The sequence below is a fragment of the Tachypleus tridentatus genome, chromosome 13, assembly GCF_004210375.1.
Source record: "Tachypleus tridentatus isolate NWPU-2018 chromosome 13, ASM421037v1, whole genome shotgun sequence".
NCBI lineage: Eukaryota > Metazoa > Arthropoda > Merostomata > Xiphosura > Limulidae > Tachypleus > Tachypleus tridentatus.
In genome coordinates, this window is record NC_134837.1 from 58,515,929 (window position 1) to 58,529,070 (window position 13,142).

Consider the following 13,142-nt stretch of genomic DNA (forward strand, 5'->3'; position numbering starts at 1 on the left):
AATCTACTGTTCAAAGCATAATTGCCAAGTTTAAGCTCACAGGATCAACTGCTAACCTCCCTCATTCCGGACACCCCACCAAAATTCCAGAAAGAACCAAGAGGAAGGTTCTCAGAGAAGATAGTAAGAACCCTCGTTTAACATGTAACGACATACAGAAACTGGTAAGGGAAACTGGGTTGAAGTAAGCACCTTTACAGTTACAAACATGTTATGCTCTTTTGGGTTCAAAACATGCCATCCTCATAGAACTCCATATTTAAAGCCTGTTCATTGAAGCACGATTGAGGTATGCAAGAAAGCATGTAGATAAACCCTTTACCTATTGGAAGAGTATTCTTTGGTCAGACGAGACTAAAATTGAGCTTTTTAGCCACAATGATGTTCGCTATATTTTCCGTAAGAAGGGAGAACAAAATCTTCCAAAGAACACCATCCCTGCAGTTAAACACGGAGATGGCTTGATCAAGCTATGAGGTTCCTTCAGCTCTTCTGGTGTAGGCAGCCTTCACCGCATAACAGGATCATGAAAAAAGAAGAGTACGTTGATATATTAGGCACTTATATCAAGAATGATGCTCAGAACTTGCAGCTTTGGTGTCATTGGATCTTCCAGCACAACAATGACCCTAAGCACACATCGAAATGTGTGCAATCCTGGTTGCAGAGTAACCATATAAGCATTCTGGAGTGGCCATCGTAGTCACCCGATCTCAACCCAATTAAAAACATTTGGCATGAGTTGAAGACCAGACTTTGTCAGCATCATCCATAAAACTTGCAAGAGTTGGAGGCCTGTAAAGAAGAATGGAAGAAAATACCAGTCGAGTGCTGTCAAACGATCATGGAGGGCTATGAGGAGAGATTGTGCCAAGTAATTCACCTGAAAGGCAACACAACTGACCATTAAAGTAGACACACAAACACTTTATGTTCCTCCTATGTTTGGTTATTTGTTTATAAACAGTTTATTTGTCATTCAATTTATATAAAAATTTATGTAGATTTGTGTTAGTTTAATATTTATAATATACTGTATTTTTATTATCCTAATTGTGATACTTTTTAAGTTATGAGGAAAACACTACTCATGATGCACAGGTATGAACGCTTTCTGTCGTAACACTATTGTTAACTGTATATGCATGTGCTTTTTTGTGGTTTTTCATTTTGTATAAATATAGTAAAGTTTTTATTATGAAGTGTTACACAATGGTAAAGGAGTTATTTCTTCTAGTGAAGGATATTTCTCTTATTAAAAATACATTGCTTTTCTATTGTGGTCCAATAGTGGTAAAAATTCGAAATACTTTGCACAAATAAAATATTATATGCACAAGCACAATTAAGAACTTACTCAACAAACCCCTATTAACTAGTATTTTGATGTTCACCAAGGTAATGAACACCACCTCCCCTCTTCCAAAAGAGTTAAATAAAAAATGCTTAAAACTGTAAGGAATCATTTTAAAACAAAGTACATAATAAATACATCATGTGAATAATATTTTCCTCGGTGTTGTGCCTGTGGCTTTAACTACTGCTTTTTGTTACTATTGTGACTAAACTTAATTAATTTTTTTTAAACAGATTCTCTACTTTGTGCAGAAGCTAGTGAAAGCTACATTTATTGACCTGGTGGCTAGCTGTTTACCTCTCACAAATCAAACATCGTCTATCTGCTGTTATCTGCCATAATAATTTCTTCTGTTCAACAGAGCATGAATTATGACTTTTTTTTTTTTTTAGGTTTATGTGTGAGAATTAAATTCCATCTACTGATAATATGTAATATTAAAGAGGAAAACCTATAAAAAAAACCTTATTTAGTTACTTATGAGCTTCATGCAAAAAAAACTTATTTTTGTAATAGCAAATGTCATAAGTGCATTGAATACATTATAAGCTTCTTATGAAAACAGTAATCATTTGAGATCTAAAAATTCTTCATAAAAATAGCTTAAAAGAACATATATAAAGTACAACATCAGCATTTTGTGAGGCAAAATGATAAATGCATTACACACTGTATTTACAATAGCAAGTTATGTTAGGAGTTTCATTTAAAGAGTAGTTTTTTATAAAATAGGTGAGAGTCTCACTGAACATTCAGATGATTGTGATTTTTTTAAGTATAAATTTTGTATTTGTACAACTTCAAATTGATACACTTACTGAAGATCTGGTATGCTCTATCCCAACTTGTAGCTTCTTCCTTGATTATTATGTTTAAGCTACACTGTCAGCTTTAAATTGGAATTAGCATATTAAAAGCCTTTTATGTTTTGTTACTTAAAAGTTTATTTGCAAGATTATATGTAACTTGGAAACTCAATTGGCAAACTGTAGATTGTCATGTGTGTAAATTTATAGTTAATTGTTCTTGAAATATTGAATTAAATGATGACTTATATGTAATCTTGAAGTAAAGGTAGATTCTCATGTATAAAATGTTGAAGTAGATCTTGTGTAGAGCTTCTATGTTACCTTTTAATGTTCATGAATTTGTGTAAAGGTAATGTTTGTTTAGAATTACAATTCTTAAGATATTGTTAACTCATATGACAAAAGGAATATTGTTGTAGTTTTATATTCACTGCTTGGATGATTGAAGTATGTTTTATGTCTTCTTGTAGCAGTATAATAATGTCATGTGTTTGTTTAAGAGGATATAAATTGAGACTTTTTTATCACTCCTTATTGTTCCAAGTTGTGGTTTTAAAATGAAGTTAATTATTCTTAAATGTTGATCTGATTTTGTTATTTGCGTGCTTAAGTGTCAGAAAAATACCTACTTAAATATTTTTCATCATTAAAAGGTCAATGTAAACTATTCAGTATTTTAGTAATACATTGATAATTTTAAATTGCAGTAGTAAAAATCCTGACTAAAATAATTTATATCTTTTGCTGTTTATTTGTAGATTGACTGAATAGTAAATAATTTAATATGACTATTCTGTTCCAGTTTCAGTCTTAATCAGAACAAGGATATATGAAAGTATTTGACAGAATAACTTGTATAAGGGTGTTTTAATGTTGGATAATGAACAGTTACACATAGTATTCATTTAAAATACAAGAAAAATACACTTGTTATATTTTACATGGGCCATCAGTTTGTAGTTTGCTTAATAAATGTAGAGAATGAGCCATAAAACATAAAGAAAATAGATCTTGTTTACTCCGTTAACAACATGAAAACAGTCTCTTAAAGAAATAACAAATGAATATTAATTCTTAGCTTTGTGTAATTATGGAATTAGGAATTATTGTTTGCCATTATATGAAACTCTCCTCTAACTTCACTTTATATATTTATCTGCATTGGTATTTCAAATTAGTTTCTATGGAATTAATGGAAGGTATTGTGATATTTTGTGGTCATACAGAAAATTGATTTATGGGGATGAGTGTGATGATTATTTGTGGTATAGACATGAGGTTCTGGCTGACTATCTAATTAGTTTGGTAGCTAACTAGCTTGGTTTAGTTACACTTTTTATATATATTTTTCTAATGCAAGCATTACTATTAATCTTATAATAAGTATTTGTTGTTACTAGATTAAACCAATTTTTCCAGGCATGTATATGTAGCATGTTATCCCTGGAGCCTTACCAAGAACTCAGGATAGTTGCTATGTCACACTGTTTTCAGTACCCCTAATGGCACAGTGGTATGCCTGCAGATTATCACTACTGTGTTTCAATACCCATTGTGGGCAGAACACAGATAGTCCATTGTGTAACTTTGTGTTTAATTTTAGTCAATCAAACTGTTTTCATTAGATATGAACAGCAAGATAGATTGATGACTGTTTATTTAACCAATCAGCATCTCAACAGTTAATAATTATTTAGATGCTTGTCTTCCATGCTAAAATTTCTCAAAACTTACTTTGTCAATAGACACTTTGCTGTATGACATACGGTTAGGATACTGACTATTTTTAATATCATTAACATACTCTGATACACCATTGGCCATGTTAACCAATCCTCAGATTCTTGTTTAAAAGTAATCATCCCTTTATAGAAAAAAAAGATTATGGAGTGTCATTTAAAAAATGATTGTGAGTAAGTTGTTTTAAACTAACCTATTATGTATGTGAACATATATTCTTCAGTTTGCTAATCTTTCTCTTGACTATGCTTCTGTAATGCTTGGATACAAATGTACTCTTAAAATAAAAGTAACATGATGCATTTCAATTTATTCAGAAAATTTCATTTTGCTTGTTTTATTTTGTTTTTATACATTGAAAAATGATTCATTATAAAGTTTTTTTTGTAAAGTAGTACATAACTGTACCATGCATTAGTTGCCTTCCCCCTTAGTTAATATGTATGTTTTTCAACATTTTTTTTATATTTTCATTTCACTTTGAACACAGTTGCAACTCAATTTTAATGATTGTAATGGATGAAGGTCAAATACACAAGGTTAGGTCATGTAATCCTAGCTTTATTGGTGGTTTTGTGTGTAACTTTGATGATTTTTCCTTATTTTAACTGTGAAGTGTGTAGTTAATTCAAAGAAAGATTTAACTTCTTGGATTTAAACGATACTTTGACTCAATTTGAACTGTTATTTTGATATTTTTTTTTCAAATGTTTCACTTCAGTATTCACAAGGGAAGTAGTTTTTAAACTTTTTAGACTTGAATACTACTTTTTTGTTTAAACCTTTTAAAGAACAAACCCAAGCTTAATTTTTAAAAACTAATACCAAAAACTAATTTTTAAAACCCATTAATGAGGAGGATAACAATGTTTGTTTGTTTTCTGACACATTCTTACGTTAAATTTTTTGTGTAACAGTTTGAAAATACGGCACTAGAAATTATTTTCATTTACAGATAATTTACACTAAACCTGTAAAAGAATATTAAAGTTTCATTACATATCTCTTACCAGTTCCAAACACCCCTTTCATAAAATACAGGCCTTTATGTGTTTTAACTGTTTGTTAAATAAATATTTTGATTTATTTACTTGTGTGCCATCTATTTGTTTGCAATTAATACATATTTCATAATTCAACATTCTCTGAAACTTTAGTTAGTGGACCCTAACAGATTGCTATGAGGAAAATCTGTGCACTAGAAATTACCATACAGTATACAGAAAAGGATAATCTTTGGTGACACAACCAATGGATTCTTTTGTGAAAATTTGCACTGTTACTCAGTGAATACCCAAAATTCATAAAAGTACAGAAATAACCTTGAATAACATGAATTAGACTGTACAATCTTGATGTTGAAGCAGGAACTGAAGTAGAGTAGCCTATAAGTAAGATGGCAAGATCTGGAAGCCATCATCACGAAAGAACTTTTTTTTTTTTGAATGATCAAGAGTATTTTAGTCTAATATTATGTGGGGATAAGAATTTTGTGTAATGTCAGCTCAAGAATTCCAAGCTGGAGCAGTTTAGTCAAAAGCCAACAGATGAAAGGCTTTGTGGTCCTTGTGTTATGAGCAACTAAGTAAATGTCCATAGAGAAATGATAGTTCAGTGCTTCTTGAAAATCATGTTTCTTCACCAGTGTAGCAGTAATTCTCTTGAACAGGATATGTGTAAGATTTCTAGCAGAAATATTTCTCAACTTTTCACAAAAATTAGATTGGATGACTGAAGTACAATGGAATGTGTATTGTTTTGTTGGGGTTGCTCATACTTTGCTATGATGCCAACTAAAGCAAGTGGATAGTCTTGTGTAAGATGATGCAATATCCTGCTGGTCAGAGATAAGGAACTTTTCCAAGCAGTAAATTTGCAGTCTTGTTTGGCTAAGTTACACTAGGAGTTATTTATTTTGGAAAGCTTATAAAACACTCTTGAGTTTCACTTTTCACAGATGGAAGCCAATTACCAGTATGACATGAACAGTATCACCGAACATAATAGAACAAATGTAACTCTGGTATACCAGCTATTTCATTTGATTATATATATGGGATTGTGTTCTGTAGTGGTCTTAAGTGTGAACACATATGCTTGTAGGCACAAAGTTTGAAATGGATATATTTTTTGATAATTTGACACTTTGGTTCTGAAGAGACTTTTAGGATAAATCACTTCCTTAATGAAGACGTTGCGATGTTAACCAACACCCTTGACTAATGTTTTCTGGTCATCTACTCTTTCATCTTTGGTATCAATTTCTTAAACCTTTTAGCTGTTGTCTAATTCTGTTAATTGGAGTTACTAGTATTTCCCCAAGCTCCAGATAAATATCTCTACCATTACTTAATAATGAATTAAGTTAACAGTAAGTCTAAAGACAAGAAAATGGAGCATCGTGAAAAAAAAATGCCCCTTAGAGGACGTTTTGATAAATAAAGTAACAATCACAAGATATAAGGCAACTATATATGGGATCACCACATTAATCATCCTATGGCAAGATCTTCCTGGAATCTTGCCACATTAAAATATCTGTTAAGTAGGAAGATAGATTCATAGATCCAACATCTTAATTCACTATCTCACTGCCACTGTGGGTAGTGACATTGATGGTAGTCCCTATCACTGTTCTAGAGGTAAGGACAGGTAATGTATCACTCTTTATTAGGTCCAAATGAAGTTGAAAGAGTATCTCTTATTCCAACAGATAGTAGTATTAAAACACTATCATTACGAACAGGTAGATGGAGGCTTGGGCATTATATAACCACAAGGAATTTAATAAATTTATATTGTTAATTTTTGCACTCCGTATACCTTTTACAGTGTACAATGTTTGGGTCAGACTTTATTTGTATATTTGATTTTTTTTTAATGTTAGGATTATGGTTTTTGTTTCTATAGTGTACATATATTTTATTGTGTTTGGTTAAGATTAATGTTTGTAGAGAATAAATAGATTTTACATAGTTACATAAACCTTTCCTCACTCAAGTGTTTTATTTTCCAAGATCAAAAGGCTAAAATAAATGTTGTTCAACCCTATACATGATATATACATTTAAGTACATTACAGCATAATTTAGGGGAGAATAAATTTATCCACTATTTGATGTTGACATTACTACCAGAATAAAGTTCTGGTTACCTACTTCACATGTAAATTAATGATTACTGTTTTTTCATATAACAATATTTAGAGAAAAACCTGTTTAATGATTATACAATCTAATTAATCATTTGAAGTTTTTATAATATCATAGCAAGAGTAAATGTTGGACAGTATTATGTATCTACAGAGCTATATATTTGTATGACACACTTTTTAGCCAATCCCCCTTTATTAAAACCAAGAGCATAAAATAACATTTTTCCTTACAATTTGATGAGAAGAAATAGCAATAAAATAGTCATCCACACCCTGTAATGTAGGAATGAAATGTTGTAGCTTCATTCCTGTAATTCTCTCTGAAACTATGCTCTTGCAGCTATTTATATGATAGACACTTCATAAAATAAGACACTCATCATGCTCTCACACTGAAATTTATGGCAACATGATTTATCCCATGGCTAGTGTTCTGGATCCAAAACATGGTTTTGTTTGGTATAAAGAAGACAATCGAGAATTTGAGAAAAGTGAAACGGGGAACATTCTTCATGTTATTTTGAAATAAGCAAACAGTCTTCTGATCTACAAATGGCTGAAAAAGCAACACTACTGTACGACAAATTGATCAAAGTAAAAATACTCAGCCCTACAAAAAGATATTTGTTCTTTTTTGTTTTTATTGCCTCATATGCAAAGCACTGACAGCAATGTAGATATCCATTCATCAGTCTACAACAATCTGTTCCCTTGCTTAATCGACTTTGAAAATGTTTGAACACTTTTTGAATAACAAATTTTTGGAGTAGTTTTCATCCCTTTTACACTGTTTCCCTTCATGAGACCACATCCAGCAAAAATGCCACCAAAAATTTGACATCTCTAGTGCAACAACACTCCTGTCATTCTTTATAACTTGCAAACAAATGCCAAACCTAATATTAATTGTGCATAAATGTGATGAAATGCGACTGATATTGTCTTTTGGCAAGCGTGCTTTATAATCGTAAAATTAAAAATTTCAGTTTTGTACATCACTTTAGGAGAATGACAGTTTCATGAAATGCCTCAGGAAAAAAAGTTATTCTATTTAAGATCCTAAAAAATGATTTGATTAGAAGACAGGTTTAACTGTCTGAGTATTTAATAAGGTTTAGTTTATTACAAGGAGAAATGGCGAATGATATTCCTATATTTTTTAATAGCTTTCTCCCGCTGGGACAGCAGTAAATCTAAGGATTTACAATGCCAAAATTAGGGGTTCTATTCTCCTCAGTTGACACAGCAGATAGTCTGATGTTAATTTGCTAAAAGAAACACACACACTTAAGTATTCTTCTTGGAATATTTATATTCATTAATTGGAATAAATACCATACAAACCCATAAAAAAACTATTAACTTTTTTATGGTCTTATCAGATTTGTATCTCTAGACTGATTAGACAGAAACAAGAAATATATTTATGAATATATTTTCCATTTTGTTCATAAAGCTTTTCTTCAAAGTATTTGTTATAACAATAGAGACCATGTTAGTATAGAGGTAAGTCTGTGGATTTACAACACTAAAATCAGCGGTTCGATTCCCCTTGGTGAGATCAGCAGATAGCCTGATGTGGCTTTGCTATAAGAAAAACGAACAATAAACAAAAAATAAGTCTGTACTAAACAATCACATAAACACAGTGGTACCAAAAGAAATGCAACTGTTTTGGGGTAATTTGACAATATTGATTTTAAAATTCATGGTGAAAACTACCGATCGCTCCTAGTTTGCGAGTTATGACAGATTTATTCAAAATGTTTTCAAATGTTTGTAAAAATAACTTTTTCCCCTAAAAACTCCATTCATTCTTTAAAAATTATATTTAAAAACCAAAACTGCTTTGGTGCTCTTCCCAGTGGCTCAAAAATGCCAGACTTATTTAAGAGCTTAAGTAGTTACTATTTCTTGAAAGTTTCTTAAACAAAGAGCAAATATTCACAGCAAGGAAAAAGGAATTGATAGCTTTGTGTTCCCATTGAGCTTTCACACTAAATTTAGATGATTCGATATAAGGTTTCTATTCTCGAGAATGATGTTTAGTACCTAATTCTCTCGTTAGGGCATACACACAAAATATTTTGCATGCCGTAGTGAAAAGCAAGAGACGTGATTCGTGATGACGAGAAACTAAATTGAAGTAAAAATGTACCTCAGGACGGCTGGTATGGGTATTAACACTTTTAACAAAATAAAGCAAAGAACAACATTTCAACCTTCTTAGGTCATCTTCAGGTTAATAATAACAACAAAAAAGAAAGCAAGTGAATGCTGATTTTTGGAAACAATTTATTATGTGTATTGTTTTCATTAGTTGAATGAGAATATTAAGCTATCTCCTTAAGAGACATTTATGGCTGGTACTGGTTAGTTTTCTTCAGTACTGCAGTCCACCTATAGTATGAGCATAAATGGTTATTAATTTCTACAGTAGTTCTATCTCAAAGATAACAAAGACTAAAACAACACCCAGGACAATTACCTTTGTTTTGTAAGTGACATAACCAAGATTAATTCAAAAATATGCTTTTATATTTATGCCTTGCCACTATTAACCATATGAAGACTTATTGAGTGCCTAGAACACTACCAGTACAATTGATATTCTAGGAGCTCTCAAACTAACCAACAACTTGTTCTCACTTCTTCCCTATCAAGTCTTACATAGCTATATACATGCTTTGTTGATTACCACATTGATTTGTGGCTAAACTTAAACTGCAATTTATTACGTTAAATGGTTCCAAGTTATGGCAACCATGTTTTATTTAACACTTTGTGCATATGATATGGAGTTGAATTGAATTGATTGCATCTTTGATATAAGACAGTTTTATCTGAATTCACCCCTTCTTTATCCAGAGTATGAACTTGCTGCTGTGGTTAAACTATAATGGTGGTCTTCTAAAGCCTTAAGCACTTGTTGAAACATAATGTATCCGTGTTGAGACACTATGATGTGCTTGCAGTAGTGGATTCTTGAATAGTAAAGTTTCCCAAACTGCAAACACCAATGTTGGTTATTCTAAATAAGGTGGAACCACTGTTTTTACTGGTGTGGACTTTTCTCTCTAATCAACTGGTTTGGAGTGATCACCTCAAGTTTCGATGCCACAGAAAATGTTTGTTAATGGAAGTTCTGTAGTATCTTATTGGGTGCATCTATGATGAATATTTATATAACAGTAAGCACAATATTTGCAGTTACCATACAGGTAGTATGGATTAACTAAAATATTAATTGAAGTCTCTTGGGTTTCTCTCTGAAGATTTTAACTTGGCAACATAAACAATATACTTTTGTGCAATGTTCAAACATTGGTGCAACTGGAAACAGCTGTATTTATATCAGAAATGCTCAATTGATTCAGGTGTTGGGTTGTTCAGCTTCAGCACTTACAGGAAATTGTCATGTTTCCCCTTACTATTCTTAATGCTATAATGAGAGTTAACTGTCTATCCTTACCAACAATGACATATGACAAGATCACCTTTTATACTTACATGACCAACAAATAACTTAGATCCCAATGATATCTCAGATAGAGGCTCAAATTGATGCTCCAGGATTTCAACATTCCTGCATATATATGCCTCTGTTATAAGCTGAGAAACCAATTTGTTGCAATATTAAACACTTTATCACTTATTTTTTAAACAATCCCAGCTAGATGAGAATTTGAACTTGGAAACCTTTAATGGTGTTAACAAATCATTTTTCCTTTTTGTGAAGATCATAATTTCTTCCTAAGGCATGATCTCCATCCCATGGTGCTCTTATCACTTTCTCTTCTTGTTTGATAGTGACTAGCAAATTTAGTTCTACAGAAACACCTCCAGTCTCCTACTGGCTACAAGCTTGGTTTAAGCTTTTCAAGATCAGAAGCTACTATAATGATTCTGTGTTATACACGAGGGCTATCTGCGCTAGCCATCCCTAATTTAGCAGTGTAAGACTAGGGGGAAGGCAGCTAGTCATCACCACCATGAACTTTTTTACCAATGAATAGTGGGATTGACCATCACATTATAATGCCCCACAGCTGAAAGGGCAAGCATGTTTGGTGAGACGTGGACTCGAACCTGTAACCCTCATATTATGAGTCGAGTGCCTTAACCACCTTGTCATGCTGAGCATGAAACACTGGCTAACTTCGGGAACACTACTTTATTGTTGAGAGAAGAAGATTGATCTAGACCAGAGCTTAATTTTAAATATTTAACACCTGAATTCAAATGCAAATGATGAATGAGTTTTAACTGGTTAAAGGTTCAGCCAAGTGTAGTAGAAATTGGTACTACTCAAGCAATATGTCTACAAGCTTATTGTATATTCATGTTTATCCTCTCTTATAAAACACATTCCCAAGGAGCTTGAAGACTTCTCTGGGATTTCATTTTACCAGGTAACTGTCATTGTACTGTCCTCTTTTACTTCTGCTGGACAACGTGAACAGATATTCCAAATGCTTTGACATGGCCTCATCCCTAATTTACTGTCGAATTGAAAGATAGAAAGAAGAAATGGGGTCAAAATTGTTCATTCTGGTCCTATGTAATCAAGATGACTCACATTTTACCAATAATTCTTTCAGTACTTTTGCTGTCTTTCCTTGGGGATTTTCTTCCATTCATAATTTCTGTAATAGTAATGACATGAATTAAGAGGTTTCATGTGTGGTTGGCATCTTTTTCTTCTCCTGTTATATGTATAGCCTGAATCTTCATGCTTACAAGCTATATTTTATCATGGGAAAAAGTTTAAAATATTTGGTAAAACTTTGTTTTTATTTAAAAATATCTCGATCTGCATAGGACAAATGATATTTCTATCACAACCAGATAAAACACTGGGTACATTGTATATGTTTGTAATTATATCTAAGCCATCATCTTTGAATTTAATCTACTACTGACAATTTCATCCATTCAATGAAGCTAATACAGCTTTGTACCATGCTTTTAAGAAACAAAAGGTAAAGCTGTTATTTAAAACCCCAGGGAAAACCATGTTTTCTTCTCTTGCCATAGAATGAGTATCAACTCCTTTGTCTCAACACCCTCGTTATTTTCTTATTTATTTTATATAATTTTATTATTTATCATTATTCTTTGTTTGTGGTTGCTTCATTTGCTTTACATTGCCTAAAACAATGTTTTCAATACCTGTATGATATCAGACATGCATATTTGTTTAGACATATATAGTACATACATATGCTGCCATTGTACTTTGGCTGGTATACCAATAGTTTATACAGCTTCCTTGAGCTATCACATGACCAACTTTGATAATGTTCAAGTTACTTGGAGCTACATATTGTAACTATATCAACTAAGGGCAAACAAACATAACTGTTATTTTAGACTTAACAAAATATCACTGGTAAATTTTGGATTAAGGCTACTTATAAAGATCCAAGTTTGTGTTTTTATTATGTACTTTAATATCACACGATCATCCTAACTGGCAGGCTACGAGTGATAATCCTCCAATGTAATATATACCCTCTCCCACTATCACTCAGTAACTTGGAAAGTAAGAAATGACACTTCTTCTCAGTTCATGATCATATAGACCAGCAGCTGTCCTGTCAGTAATCAAGTAGCAGCTGCAAAATATAGTTAATGCATTCTCCTAGACCTTACTACCCAACAGCTCATAAATCTAATAATTCTATTTCCTTTCAATCATTAGTTTCACAAACTGAGAATTTTCTTTATGCTTGAGCAGTATATGCACAATGTAGTGCATATAGTGTGCTTCCAAAAATATTTGGAAAGCAAGGGGTTGTGATGCCCTTTCAGTTTATGATCTTCCAAAAAACTGTTTTGATGACTGAGTAGTAGAGTTAGAATATAATTAATGGATTCTGCTGAACTGTACTAATCAATAACTTAGAAATCAAGTAACTCTACTTAATTTCAATCATGAGGCACTTGACCAAATGACTGCCCTAGCTACCAATAATTAATTTCTTACACATCAATTGATAAAACACTGTTAGCATTTTATTTGCTGGTAGTCACTTCCATTTCTAGTGATGCTTCATTTGGTTTGCCAAATGCTGCCAAA

The 13,142-nt window shown here is 32.1% G+C and overlaps 1 protein-coding gene across 2 annotated transcripts in view; it reads left to right on the forward strand.

Moving 5' to 3' along the window:
• Positions 1–4,996, forward strand: part of LOC143240241 (rhotekin-2-like) — a 102,345-nt gene extending 97,349 nt beyond the window's left edge. For both annotated transcript variants that reach the window (XM_076482375.1, XM_076482376.1), the window contains one exon: positions 1,591–4,996. The gene's annotated coding sequence lies outside the window, so the exon portion shown is untranslated. The remainder of the gene's footprint in view (positions 1–1,590) is intronic.
• Positions 4,997–13,142: the final 8,146 nt, after the last annotated feature.